Genomic DNA, 15,068 nt, shown 5'->3' with positions numbered 1-15,068 from the left:
GCGCAGCGCCCCCGCGCCACTGGGCATGCTCGGAAGCCGGGCGGTTCGGTCCCAAGCAGGCAGCTCGAGCATTACAGCAGCGCTCGGGGCCCGGGAGGAGGAGCAGAGCGGGAAGGGGAGGCGGAGCGGCCAGCAGTAGCCACGACCGCCACCACCAGGCAGTGGAAGAGTTAGTGGGAAGGGAAAGACCCTCCTTCCACTTGGAGCGCCCTGCGCCTGCTTTTGGTAAAAGAGACTATAAGGCAAAGGAGAGACTGAAAGAAGAAGAAGAAGAAGAAGAAAAGAGTGAGGGGGACATAGAAAAAAGAAAGGGAAGAAAAAAAGGACGGAGAGGGCCGGAGCGTGCCGGGAGCCCGCGGTGCGGGGGCGGCCGTGCGGAGCCGGGAGCGCTGCGCTTGGGCAGGTGCCGCGGCCGCTGCCCGGAGGCGGCATGTGACGCGCGCGGCCACAGCTGCCCGCGGGCGGAGCGCTCTCGAGCCCGGGAGCGCACACCGGGGGGCAAGTCGGTGCAATCCAGGAGCCCCACGCGCCTCGTCAGTGCCTGGGGCTGCAGCAGCGCTTCTGGAAAGACAGGCGGGAGACCGAAGGGCGGCTCCGGGCATGGGCACGCGCTAGGACACTCGCTCCCCGCACGCCGAGCCGGAGGAGACGCAGGGGGCAGTGGGCCGGGCGTCCCCAGCGCATCCGGGAGGCGCGGACGGCCGGCGTGGGACGGCCACCTGGAGCGCAGCTGCCAGGTAAGGAAGGCGCCCGCCACCCCGGCGCTGAGCGAAGCGGGTGGCGGTAGCGGCTGACCTGGTTTCCTGCCTTATCACGTTGCAAAAGGAGGAAAAAGTTTTCTGCGCGGGTCGGGTAGGAAATGTCTTTGCTTGGGGGACTTTAAGGAGGGTGCTGGGGAGGGACGGAAGAGCTCCCGTGTGTTTGAGGGGAGCGGGGGAAGGGACTTGAACCTGGAGACCGCGAGCTGGTGCGGAGTTGACACGGTGGGACCGAGGTGGGAATGCCGGAGTGGCACCAAGTGCAGGGAAAGCGACCCAATAATGGGAGCTGTGGCCGGGAGAGGGATTGGGTCGCCCCACCCTGCTCTCCTTTGCTCAGATTCCCTTTCCCCAATGCCGAACGAATGTCGGATGCGGGGCACGGAGTGTTGGGACCCGAGCGGCTACTCGGCTCGGTGTGGGTTTGTGTGCGCCCCTGTGTGTTGTGCATATGTGGATCCCCCCACCCCCGTTTGGTTTTCTAAGGTTTTTAAGAAGGCTAAAAGTGGCACCCACAAACCTCGCAGCGGGGCCGCTTGTCGGGATTGCATTTCGGGGGTGGGGGAGGAGAGGCAATTTTGGCACTTCTAGTAACACCTGCGCGAAGGTATACACTGACCCAGGGACAGGGTGCTCTTGCCGAGGGCGTCCCCTGAGCTGAGCCGGATCTCTCCTTCCCCCAACAGAACCTTTTTACAGCTGGGTTGATTTCTGCCTGTTTTTCAGTGGTGGGGGTAGGGGGACAGTTGGCTGCAACAGCAGAATTCACTTGTCTACTTAGCGCTGTGCGTGTTGGAATTGCGATCCGGTTCTGAGTGCATATGCGTGTGTGCGACTCTCCGAGCACGCAGGTTGAAAGTGGTGGAGGAAGCAGGGGTTTGGGAATTGCATCCATATGGACAGATTTCAAGAATGCAAACATTCATTTGTCTGCAAGTGTTATTTGAACCAGTCCGATGGCTGTAAGGATATGTTTTCTTTCCGCTGTCCGTGTTTGCAGTGTGAAAGGATGGCTCTCCTTAGGAGGTAAATGTATTTATTGAAGCGTTTATGTTGTTAAGGACACTGGGGTTTTTTTGTGTTTTTTTTTTTTTTCTTTTCTCTTTTTCACTGCATGCTTTGCACAGACCTTTCTTTTCTCTCTTGGCCTCTGAGTTCTAACAAGGTAAATACTTAATCCCCCATTTTGGGGGTTTTAGCTCTTACTATTTGAAAAACAATTTTAAAAAGTGTGTTTGTTGATAATGTCGTCCCCCCAAAAAAAATTATATTGTGAGGTCATTATATTGCACGAACCATTCATCGCTATTTCCTGGGTTTAAAACAATGCCCCAGAATTTACTTGTGAGCCCTGCACTTAGTAAACGGGAGACCTGAACCTAGAACAAATTTATATATATTGTTAGGATTTGATAGTAGCATAATAACTGAAAACATCTGAAGTCTTTCTCGTCCAAATGTGGTGGGATAGATATGGCGTTGGGTGCTCCCTCTTGTTATAGGAGCTGGTATTGCGAAGTCTACATGGAACATGCCTGTCTCTCCCGTGTGCATTCCACATGCCACAGAAATGTGGTTTAGATCAAACACTCCCACCACCCAGTAACCTATCTGTGGATTTGTTTACTTGATTTGTCTCAATTAACCGAATATGTAACTAGCTATTGTTGAACTGGAAAGCACGTAATTTTCGAAATGAGTTTCCATATGGAAATATAAATTTAGCTTAAATTACTAATTTAAAATAAATTACATTGCAGGTCCGATTTCTGTTAACTGGGGGACATGCTATAAGATTGGATTTAACATGAAAATAGAAGTTTGAAATACTGTTTTTTCAGTATCAGCAAATATGTATCAAATGGACTTGAGATATTTAAAATAGGAAATGAGATAAAAGTTGATTTTGAAACACACATCGACAGTGTAAATCTTTTTTGTGATAAATTATCAGAAAAGTGTATTTGGGAAAAGGGAAGACATGTACGTGGAAATGATAAAAATTTACAGAAAGATTGAATGCTGTAATAAGATTAGTTCTTCATTAAACCTACATTTAAACTTGCTTCGGAAACTTTTCTTTAAATTTTAGAGAAATGTATGAATATATGTTCCCTCATTTTTCTTCCTGGGGAAAAAAGTGAAATATTATTTCGAAAGTTGTTTATTTCTGAAGATTATTTAGGCTTTTTTAATTCTTTAGGGCTCATCTTTCATTTTCTAATTAGAAAGACAGATTTCTTATTTTAAAAAATGAAACTTGTTTGTCATATTCAATTAGAGTATATAAAATTGTGAACTTCTTTTAATGCTGTTTTAGCTTTTTTTAATGGCTGGCAACCTGTTGAAAATAAGCCTGGAGGAAAAAAATGTGAAATTCAAAGAACTACAATTTCTTGGCTCCACACCAGTAAATTGGGTAGACAGTACATTAAACGATATGATTTAAAGCTGACTTAACTTGGGGGATTGAAAATTGCAAGTAAATATATTTTTCAATTTTTTATCTAAAAGTTCCCCTCCTCTCATTTCCAGAACCAACATATTAATTGGCCTTACCTAGTGACTTGTTAACATTAGCAAAATTAGTTGGTTAGTCCTAAATGTCCTGGACGTTGTCAGTGTAACTATTAAGAAACTGGGTCTTGTTTGCAGTGCGGAGAAGTTTATATTGAGAACAGCTGTGGTGTAGTGGCACTTCAGATAGGAGATGAATGAACTGTGAATCATATGAAGATGGAGTCTGATCAGTATGCAGAGTGATGCATCGTCCTTTGCTTATGGAACCTAATTTTACATCCTAATATATTATGACTAATAGCTCTATCCTCGCATTGTGGTTTTGAAGTACCAGGGACTAACTGGAAATGTTATATTCTATGCAATATGTTTGTGAATTTCAAATACATTTTTCTTACAGAAGAATATAAAAAAGGCATATATGGCCACAATTAAAAAATGATCAAATCCCTCCACCAGGGTTATTTACAAGAAAAGATGATCAACATAATAAAATGTGCTTTATGCTTAATCCTAGAATGCAGTGCTCTCCTAGATATGATGGTGGTGAAACCTTACACATGCTCTTTCACCCATCCACCCATCTCATTTAGTCCAGGAGAATCCCTCTCCTGGTAATTAGTCTTAAGAGAACTTTGAGATAGATATCAACCTCAACAGAACGTTGTTATTTTAGGGGACAAATACGAAGAGATCATCTAATGAATTTGACTGATGGCTGGGCCTGTCAAAGTGGAAGTTAACGTCTCCTATCTCACGGGTTTTCCACTAAGGAAGTGGTCCTTCTTCAGATCCAATTCAGAGTAGACTATGAATCCTGCACTTCTCATTCACCAGCTTTCCACAGAGAGGCTGTGCTGGCACACAAGGTGTTACCTTTTTAGTTGTAAATCCAGTATTTTTGTGGAGGGGAAGGCGCAGTTAAGCTTCTATATTCCCTAAAAGTTGCATATACTAAATTAGAATTGTCTTCAAGGTTAGACACAAGAACACTTTTGTTGCAGTGAAGCTGTTGAAAATATGAACCCACTGTGGGTCTTGTTTGAATACTCTTCCCTCCTTAAAGCATTGCTATCCTGGGATTCATACAGAGATGCTAGTGTTTGCCCTGTCTGAGATACTGGAGGTTGCCCAATTTTAATTGCAGAGTAGTCTTGAGGGTCAAAAAACATGGTACATGTGGAAGTACTCTTTGAACAATTTTTAATACAGGGCCAAATGCAGTACATTATTTGGACCTTACGGTTACCTTAATATTCCTTGATGTGGGCACAGAGAACCAGGGTGTAGGTGTCCCCCTGGCTCTGTAGTTGGTGGCCGTATATTCCTTTTTTGTCCAGAGGTTTTGGTAACTTGCAGATTTCCCAGCCTCCAGCAGTCTCTCCCCTTGCCAGTTTGTTCTCCCACCTGTCAGAACTTCCTGTTCATGCACTCCCAAGGGCCAGGTACTCTGTCTGGTTTACACCTTCTTAGACTTCCTCAGCCGAGTCTGCAGTTGCAGCTGCCACATTGACACAGGCCCGGGATCTACAAAGAATTTTGAGCCACTCCATTCTTCTTACCAATTTTGCCAGCTCATCCTGAAGCAGCTAGAATAGGAACACTTTGGGGAGACATAATGATGGAAAAGATGACTGCATATGATTAGAGACACAGTAGCTGACACACACGGGAGGGCTTTGAGCTCTTGCCTTTCTCAGCCCTGCTGTGCATGAGACTCTGGGACTAGAATTCTGCTTCCTCCACCAGTGAAGACTACAGACAAAAGGAGTCTGAGGTTTTGCCCTCGCCAAGTGAGCTTTCGCGAATCCCATTCCCAGCAAGCCCCGGGTTCTTTAACTCTTGTCATATTTGTCGTTTCATAAGATGAGCCTTCTGCCTTGTTTTCACTTAAGCTTTTTTAGTTCTAAACAAAAGTCTTGCCTGGAAAGACTTTTGCTATGACCTTGACAGTTAACTTTGCACTTGCAAGAATTTCTCTCCAGGGGCAAGATCCATTCTTTCTTTTCTTAATCTCTGATGCAACCCTGAAGTGGAAGATCCCCCAGGTCTGAGGCACAGCCACCCTTGTGACAGTGTATCATTTCTGCCTAGAGACTTGTTTGTCAAGTTCCACTTAACAAATAAATCCCTTTGTCTGTCATTGTTGGACAGATCAAATCTCAGAACTCCGCACTCCTTCTGACCTCTGTAATTTGAGTTGCTGACTTTCCACTACAGAATTTATCCTTTATTGGGAGATTTGTTCTATCCTAGCCCTAGACTATTTCCTGTCCCCAGTGTCCCCTTGAAATCTGGCATACCGGCTGAGTCATGACTTATTCTACCTTCAGTCACCTCTACTGCAGGAAGTGGTGCTGGTATGGATACCCAGAGTCAGGCAGGATATCCTTCAACTACTGCTTTTCAGCTAAAAGTCAGGTGAGGTGAAGCCAAAGTAAAATATTACTAGCCTGTTTGAATAAGGATGGGGCTACCAGATGTTTACTGCAAAGCAACAGACATTGATGGCTGTGAGGTACTTGATGCTCTACTGAATCCCAATCTATCACAGGCAGCTATGGCAATTGAGCTAGATTCATGCAAAAAATATCCATCAGTAGCTGTAGGAAAGGAATCTTCCAAAAGTCCAGACCTACATTTTTTTTTAACTTATCACTCTGAGCAGAATTCCTTCTTACTAGAATTGCCCATGGCTCCCCATCTGCAGAGAAATCTGGTGATTTCTTGGAAGGCAGCCTTGCTAACCACTACATCACCAATGCCCTGTGATTTCTTAAGAATTACATCTTGCCCACATCCATTTGAAGTTTCGTCAAGTCAACTCTCACCTCTAAATGGACTTCAGTCCAGTGGTATTTTGAATCCATATTTATTTCATATGTGATTGGATTCTATTTCAGATAAATGGAAAGTTATGCTCATTTAAAAGTGGTATTGAACACAGAACTTTTTCTCACATTCAACTCACTTAGTTCAAACTGTCTAAAAGCGCAGCTTCTCTCTTGTGGAGACCCTTTAAACCATTTGCATTGAATAGAAGTTCTCATACACGATATGAATGCAGAGATCCTCCCCCTCTTGTGGTTTTTCATGTGCATCACTACACACACCTCGTGCATTATCTTCATGGCACGGGAGACGTGCAGCGAAATTGAAATTCCCATGATGTCCTTTCTATTGGGTCTTCCTCTCATCCCCCTCACCCCAAAATCCTTTTCATCACATAAGATCTTGTCATCCTTTTCCACTTTTCCTTGAGTATATTTATCACTCTACTGTTCAGGTGATAAATTATTTTTCATCCATTGATTCTTTTAATTATAAGAAACTTAAAATGTGCCTCTGTCTAGGGAGTTACAAGTCATATGTCCCTCATCTGAATTCTGATTTTTTCCCACCGTCATTACAGTGACGTGCTAGTCAAGTATAACCCAAGTATTTTTTTAAATTCTCTCTAAAGACGTTAACCTCTGGGCCTCCTCTGGTGGCACAGGTGGTTGAGCACGGCACTGTGAAGTTGTCTGCAGCCTCTGCAGCGCCGGTTCGATCTCAGCCATCCGGCAAGGGCCCCACATGGCGCTGCAGACCTCTTCTGTCGCACCCGCTGCTCCCTTCAGTAGTGTATTTCATCAGTCTGCCTGTTCTGTTCCCCGCTCTGTCTCTGGTGAATCCTCTCACCCTCCCGTGCATCTGTCCTGTACCCTGGTTCTTGTATAAATAAATAAAAAACTTTAAAAATAAAATAAAATAAAGAAGTTAACCTCTGAGGGTACATGGTAAGTACACTTTAGTAAATACTTGCTTGAGCAGAAAGCGTCCATCTCTGTCTCTTCCTCTCTCACTGTCAGTGTTATCTAATGTGCCAGGCACTGGGGACATTCTTTTTTAGGAGACACAGGAGTGTGAAGCCAGGACTCTGCCTTCCAGAAGCCAATGCTCAATGTGAGATGTGAGCAGCTCAAGAAATCTCAGTAGTGAAAGGTGATGGTAGATGTTGTTTTCATTTCCTAGGGCTTAAAGTCACAGAAATTTATTCTCTAATATTTCAGACACCAAGGTATGAAATCACTTCCTCCAGAGTCTCTAGGGGAGAGTCCTTCCTTCCCCGTGGGACTCCTAATGGTGGTCTGGTTTCCTTGACTTGCCTGTAGTTTCTGCCTGCAGTCTGTCCTCTCCTCCTATTCAACTGTGCATTGTCCTTTCTAAGGATCCATTTGATTGCCAGGGGGGCCCACCCAGAAAATCCAAGATAAGCTAACCCTTTGAAGAATCTTAACTTTATCTTATCTTCTAGCATCAAAAGTAATGTTTGCAGGCTTGGAGATGAGGATGTGGACATATCTTTGGGGAGCCCAATGTCATCAATGAATCTTGTTCTGCTTTTTGATTTCTAATTGGTTTTCATCAAACTGTGTGGTCTATGTGCTGTGAGAAGTTCATGCTCACGAGTTGGCTGATTCCATTGTCAAAGAGCATGAGGCTGAGCTTCCTTATGTTGAACCATAAATCTAATACTTAGTGTTCTTGTTTGCCTTTCTAATGTTTCTTAGATTATGATAAGAACATTTCTGATCTTTCTTCTATGAGGAAATCTTTCAAGTTTAAGAGTTTCAAGTGAATTCTGCTAGTCTTTTGTGTCCCCTCTAAATTATCATGTTTGTTCTATTCATTTATACTCAGATAACAACTTCTGGGATCCCCTCACTTCTATCTGACAGGAACCCCTTGCATCCTGGCTTCCATCCCCACTCTTATCCAAAAGTCTCCTGTAAACTCTTAGTCATAAAGCAAGTGCCTCTTCCTTGGGTGACCCCTTTAATCTCCTACCAACTCCTATCAACTCCCTTGATTTTTAAAACCTCATACTTCCCTGGTCCCCCACTCCACTGGTTCTTCTTCCTCCTCCAGTTTCCCCACCCCATCGCCTGAGAGGTATGAGGTGTCCAGAAATTTCTTTCCCCTTACTTGTCTCCCATGCCTACTTTGCCTCCTCCTCCTTTTGTAAGTTCGTTTATTTTCATGGTTTCAAATACTCTTCTGTGTAGCTAGTGCCCGTTTCATGTCTCCAGGCTCAGTGTGGCTTCTGGAAGGAGTGCTTCAGTGAGCTTGGTGGGTAGCACGGCCTTCATCTGCTTCCTCCTCACTCTGCTCCTCTGGGGTTTCCTTTTTCTATGAATAGCATGACCATCCTCCAGCTGAGTAATCTTGATGTGTTCTCTCCATGGCCTCCCACATTTAGTCAGATACCAAATTGTAATAATTCAATCAAGTAATAGTTCAAAACTCTTGGCATCTTTTTTCTCCTACTAGCAGCACCTTAATTCATTGCTTTTCCAACTTCAATGTGCATTCAAATCACACAGAGATCTTGATGAAACAAGAGCTGAGATGGGGCCCTGAGAATCCGCATTTCTAGCAAGTTTTTTCTCTTAGAGTCTGGGCTGCCCACATGAGCTCATTAACAATGCTCCCTCTGTCTAATCCATTTTATGCATATTCCTTTTATTGGAGCTCAAATTGGATCTTTTTTTTTTTCCTGTCCTCAAAAAATTTCTTTGGCATTCCCTTCTGTTAACTATTGCATAACAACTCATCTCTTACATCACCTTTCAACTAGCATTCTGCTTGTCCTGTGGCTTTGATTTACATTAAATCCAGTCTCAACCCTTTCACTTTACCCTCAGTGCTTGCTCTTCCTTAGACCCTCTGTCATTTATGCAAGACTCTCATATGTCCTGGGGTTGCTTAGAATGACCTTTCTTCCAAATCCTCCAGGGTCCTAATTTTGCTAAGAAAATGACAGTTTTCACTATAAATTTATTTTTCTGTCCTTTATCAGATTCTCTCACTTTTATCACTGTTCACGTGTGTGTGTGGGTGTGTGTTATTTCAAACATGACAGTGTGAAATCCTAGAGGTAAGACACCATATTTCCTGTATCTTTGATTGTCCTGAGATGTACTTAGTATGGAGTTTTACCCATAAATGGTCAGTATGAACACCAACAATATAAAAGATATAAATACAGTCTTTCTAATGTTTATTTGCTGTTTGGAAAAGTAGTAGGGATTACACAAAATTCCAACACTGTACGAATATGTCAAAAGTAAAAATCCATCATGACCCAAAGCCCTCAAAGATATCAGTGTCTAATAACTTGATGCATTGTCCTCTGATATTTTTCTGAACATATCCTAATATTATATAAAACTGGGATAATAATAGACCTTTTCTACCTGTCTTTAAATGTTAATCTACCTGTTTGTTTTTTTTTTTTATTTATGCAATGTGTTTAGAGGGTTTCCTGATTTCACTGCTTAAAAATCAATCTACTTAAATGGCCCAGCAATATAAATATATGTCTGCTTTGAATTTCTGATCAGTCAGGCATGTCTTTATTTAGCACTTTCTCTGTCCCTAGGATTATGCTGTATACTTTGGATTTGTAAGAGTTAGACACAAATGCTAACGCAGGACCATTATTGTACCGTCAGTGTAATGTTGGTTCTTGGGCTGATAGAAATGTAGTGGTCACTCACCTTTGATGCCAGATAACAATCATCATGTTTGATGACATACATTCTCAATTGAATTTTATGTTGACATTTAATGTTTCACGTTTTAGATCAGTGAAGAACAGATGACTCATTTGAATCCTGAATTGGATGTATCTGTCTGAAACACACACAGAGATAATATTTTTTGTTTCACAAATGAATATAAATTTGGAATAAAAATGAAATCTTTAACAAAAGTTTAGCAAAATCTTTTGTATATTGCAAAATAAATCTTTTGTATATAAGAAACTACAGTTTAGGAAGAAGTGTGAAAGACGTGTCATATGAGTTGTCTTTGAATGCTACTAAGTGAAGGGAGAGTCCAAGGCGCTTGTTGAAAAGAAAATTCCTGTAGAAATCAGAATCAATATACCTCCATGAATTTTAGAGAGGTAACCCTTAATAATGATAATTGTTACTGCTACCCTAGTTGTCATTATCAAAAACAGTTTATGGAAGAATTCTAGAAGATCATGTCCCTCTGGATAGTGGGAGGGCAGGAATATGTTGGGGGAACCTTGAGTTTTCAGTAAAGCTAGATATGTTTTATGAAAAAAACACACAAAAGTTGAATGCCAGATGATAAGGGGCTAAAACTGTAAAGCTCTCTGAGACTTCAGACTTCAGTCTGAGTTACTGAAATTATATAAAGAGTGTTTCTACAGCTTACATTCTAATATTAGAGGCAACTGAATTCCCAAAATATTGAACAATTCACCTCAAACCTCAACATCAATGACCATGGATCTTTAGAGGCCATGTCTAGACTTTTCTAATTTTTCCATGCTAAGTCTCTTCCCAGGAATCACCTCAGGCTAGCCTTTTTCCTCACTTTCTGTTGATGTCAGCTGCACTTAGGAAGGACTTCAAGTGTCAGTAGGTTCGGTTTTCTAACACCTTTTCCTTCAAGTGCTAGATATCCATCTGGCACTCAGACATTTACACAAAGACTATCAATCAGTACCTCTGATGTACCATTTGGACATTGAAACCCATCACTTTCCCAAAATACACCATTTGTCTTATGTTTTTTACATTAATTGATAGCATTACAGCCATCCTAGTAGGTCAGACCTGAGCCCTCTTGAATCTGTGGCCCCTTTATGCCCTCACCCTTCACATGTAGTCTGTCAATCCCGATGGGCTTTCCTGACCAGCCTTGTCAGTTCCTTTCCCTCCACTACTCTTATCACTTCTTTGATACAGACCTTTCCCGTCACCTCCTTGCTTGAGTCCAGTAGCCCCTAATTTGTCTCCCTGCTTTCAGTCTCCCTTTACTTTTACTTATTCCATTATGAGATTGAACTCATTTCCAACTTCCCACTACAAAATTTTCAGTTCCATCTTCCTTTCCTTCCCCTGCTGTGGCACTGCAGCCTTACCAGCCTGCTGGAGGACCTTGGGTGGGTCTTCATTCTCTTGTCTCTTGGTTTCTGTCTCTGGGACCTTGACTTCCTGAAATGTGTTAGTCTAGCACATTTTCCAACAAAATTCATTTTTTCAATCCCTATGTTCCTGTAGTGTATTATTCTTATGTCTCACAATATTTGAAATGCTTGTTTGCACCAGAATAAGTTATGTACATAACAGTCTTTTCCTTTAAATTGTGAAATTCTCATCAAGAGCCACCCATTATTTATTTCTGTATGCCCAGAACGTTACATGATAAAATGTGAATGAAAAGCTCACTAAATTGAATGAAGCTTTAGGTCCTTGTAAGAGCAGAGGCTTTTATGTTTTATTCACTGACACATTGCGAGGGCTTGAAACAGTGCCTACTGCCTAATAGACTCTCATTAAGCATTTGTTGTTGAGTGAGTTCCCTCTTTATCTTTGTTTGATGGTGGTGGGGGGAAAAATCTGAGAGTTAGCAGTTTTCAGTGTATCTTGATTATGACCAAATAATTTATATATTTAGTAAACAATGAGCAGTTCTTTATGAGTGTTATAGAGAACATAATAGAATTATGCTAGGTCAAACTCAGTTTCACTTATCTGGAGGGTTCTCTGCATAGATGTAAGGCTTACACTGCTGACCCTGACATTTGTTTTGTTTTGTTTTTTTAAAGTTTTATTTATTTATGCATACAAGAGCTGGGGTACAGGCCAGAGGTGTGGGGGGTGAGGGGATCATCAGAGACAGAGTGGGAGCAGAACAGGCAGATTGACTGAAATACACTGCTGAGGGGAGCAGTGGGAGAGTCAAGAGAGGTTTGCTGTGCCATGTGGGTTGCTCCCTGGCCGGGGATTGAACTCGTGCTGCAGTGGCTTTGGATTGCTTCATCTTGATGTGTCTTAACCCCTTGTGCCCCTGACCTTGACATTTGGAGAGTGTGGTCCTTTCAGATAACATCCTCCAAGTTATGGCTCCTCTCACTAGTTAGTCCTTGTAGCAAGTACTTCTGAGATAGTCACTATTGATTTATCATCAGCTACCATAAGTCCAGCTCTCCTGGGGGCTTCTAATAACCCCTGGAAAGGTTTCCATCACACACATTTAGAATGATATTTCTAAAACCATAGCTGATGATGGTATGCTGTAGAATCATCTGAGGTGGTTGTTAAAAATGTCATCTCTGGGGGGCCTCCCTGGTGGCACAAGGGGTTAAGCACTGCACTATGAAGCAATCCACAGCCTCTGCAGCACGGTTCGATCCCCAGGCAACCAGAGAGCAACCCACATGGTGCAGTAGACCTCTCCTGACTCTCCCACTACTCCCCTCAGCAGTATATCTCAGTCGGTCTGCTTGTTCTGTTACCCACTCTGTCTCTGGTGAATCCTCTCACCCACCGCATCTCTGGCCTGTACCTCAGTTCTTGTATGCATAAATAAATAAATCTTTAAAAAAAAAAGTCATCTCTGGGATTGAGACTAGACCTACTGAATCAGATTAGAGGCAGCTTCTGTCAATCTGCATGGTAAAGAAATACCAGAATGATGCTTCTGCTTGCTAAATCATAAGACCCAATCATTGACGAGACAGAGAGAAAGAGACAAGACGAGAGGGGTGGGGAGGAGAGAGATGGAAAGAATGGAAAGACAGAGAGAAATAGAGATTTTCTAGTCTTCAGAGCAGATTAAAGCCTGGATTGGCAAGGGGTACATTATTTTAGGCTGTTCTCTCTGGTGAGATGAGTCATTCAATTTAGGTTGTTTCTCAGGCTTTGAGGAAGGGTGGAGTGTTCTTTCCCACTGAAATTTAAACACAATTGAGGGAGAACTGAGATCTCAGGTGTAGAATTAAGATGAAGCTGTTTTCCATCCAGTGTACACACTTTACTAAATATATTGTTAAGCTTTACTTTTGTTTTTTTTGAAAAATATTAATAGCAGTGTTCACAACATGGTAAGAAACGAATTTGCTATTGCAAATGCAGGCAGTCTTCCACTGTTTTTGGTCTTTTCTTGAATGATATCATGGAACTAACTCATAAGCAGACCATATTTTTGCATGCGTGTAATGCTAATTTAGGGGTTACCTTTCTGAGCAAGGATATCACATATATCATTGAATAAACAGAAGGATGCCAAGAAAGCAAAGACAGAATAGTCTAGTACTGCTGTGTTTCTGCCTTGTAATTCAGTCATTATGACTGTTTTTAAATGGACATAGAGTAGCTTTGCTCATTGATTAAAGGGCATTATATCCAGGTCTTCTACAAATGAGTATATTTTAAAAAAAAGCTCAGTCTGGGTCACCAGCTCTCCTACTGGTCATTTACTTGTTCTTTAGATTTATTGAGTTTCTGATTGTTTCAGGCACTGGTATAGGCGCTAATGCTGAGGGATGATAAAAAGGGAAACTTGCATCCTTAGTGGGACTTATATCTTTGTGAAAATTCATAGGATCTGAATAGTCTCACAAGGGGTTCTAAACGACCCTGTCCGTGCCTGGTGTCAAGATCAGAGGAAGTGGTGTTAGTAGGGTGGTGTGGTCACTTGGATGTGTGACTTTCCTTAGAATTTACATTTTCCCTACCTCTTTAATATGGCACTTAAGTTAAATTTTTCTCGAAAATGCATTGTTTTCTAGAAAACTTAGACTGCTGATTCTGATTTTGACCACAAGATGGCAGACATCTGCATTTGTATGTCCAATGAGCGAGTAAAGTTTTGAGAAAATTAAAATGAGATTCAAAAAGAGCCTCTCAATGTGGAAAAATGTTAGTTTCACATGAGGGATTGGTAGGAGCTGCTGTTACAAGGAGGCCATGTTTTCAATCCTAGGACCATCCTTTTATTCAGTGGCATTTAGATTTCAATATGGTCGCTTGCTGTTTCCATTCAAAGACAGGCCAGTCCCTTTTTAAAATTCATGCATATTGCTGGTATTAAGAAATAACAAAGATTTTCTAACATACTTTGACTAGTGTTCTCTCTGTATAAAAAAATTTAACATAGAATTTGCAAGTTGAGACTCTGATGAATAAACTTGGAACTAGGGGGTGTGGTATTTTTCCAGATGTATGAGAAACACATGTTTCATTTTCAGGTGGTGATAGAAGAAACAAAATACAGGGAACTCTCAGCCTAACTGTTTCACTTGATCTACCATTGTCTATAGAAGTCCAGCATTATCTCAAGCCAGTCACCTGTGTAAACCATTACAGAATGGAAAGCTGGCCCAAATCTGCTGATACAGAAGCAGAAGAATGGCTTACCAAAGCATGGAACTCCACAAGACTGAGGGTGCCTTATCCTGTGTTTTCTGATTTCAAACCATGCTAAACTATAAAGAAGTAGTACCCACTGACTCTGAATTTCTGGTAAAGCCCATAGCAACTGCCATTGCTGCCACTGAATTCCTAAGCAGTTTGGATACGATTGTTTTGAGGCAGCTGGGTTCAGAAGGGGTTATAAAAATTTGTGTTGAAGTCTTGACCCTAGGTTTGTGTTTATAATCTACAAATAAGTTAATTTGTAGAATAGAGCTATCTGAGCCAAGTTGTTCTTGCAATACAGAGGGTGGAGAAGCCAAATCTTTTTGGAGGGATACCAGGAACTTCTTAGTTTAAGGAATTTCATTTGGAGAGATACTTTAAAGAACCAGTGAGATTTAAATAGATGGAACTGCAAGAGAACTATTTAGGTAAAGCCTACCTTACAAGTCAAAATTCCTTGCTGTCTGTTTTCTATACCAAGAGAACGATTTTCAGAGCTGTTGCGCTTATTCTGCTTGAAACATTCTTTCCCAGAAATATATACAACTTGCTTCTTCAGTTATTTAGG

The 15,068-nt window shown here is 42.0% G+C and overlaps 1 protein-coding gene across 5 annotated transcripts in view; it reads left to right on the top strand.

Annotated features, from left to right (window-relative positions):
- Nucleotides 1-612: 612 nt before the first annotated feature.
- CHRM3 (cholinergic receptor muscarinic 3) overlaps nt 613-15,068 on the top strand; it is a 520,419-nt gene continuing 505,963 nt past the window's right edge. For 4 of the 5 annotated variants that reach the window (XM_054694894.1, XM_054694892.1, XM_054694890.1 and 1 more), the window contains exon 1: nt 613-737. The gene's annotated coding sequence lies outside the window, so the exon portion shown is untranslated. Of the gene's footprint in view, nt 738-1,762; nt 1,785-15,068 lie in introns of those variants that run through there. The other variant, XM_054694891.1, reaches the window with a different exon arrangement.

Source organism: Talpa occidentalis, unplaced genomic scaffold (assembly GCF_014898055.3).
Source record: "Talpa occidentalis isolate TD23 unplaced genomic scaffold, MPIMG_talOcc4v2.1 talOcc4.14, whole genome shotgun sequence".
Taxonomy (NCBI): Eukaryota; Metazoa; Chordata; class Mammalia; order Eulipotyphla; family Talpidae; genus Talpa; species Talpa occidentalis.
This window is presented reverse-complemented; position numbering and strand designations above follow the sequence as displayed.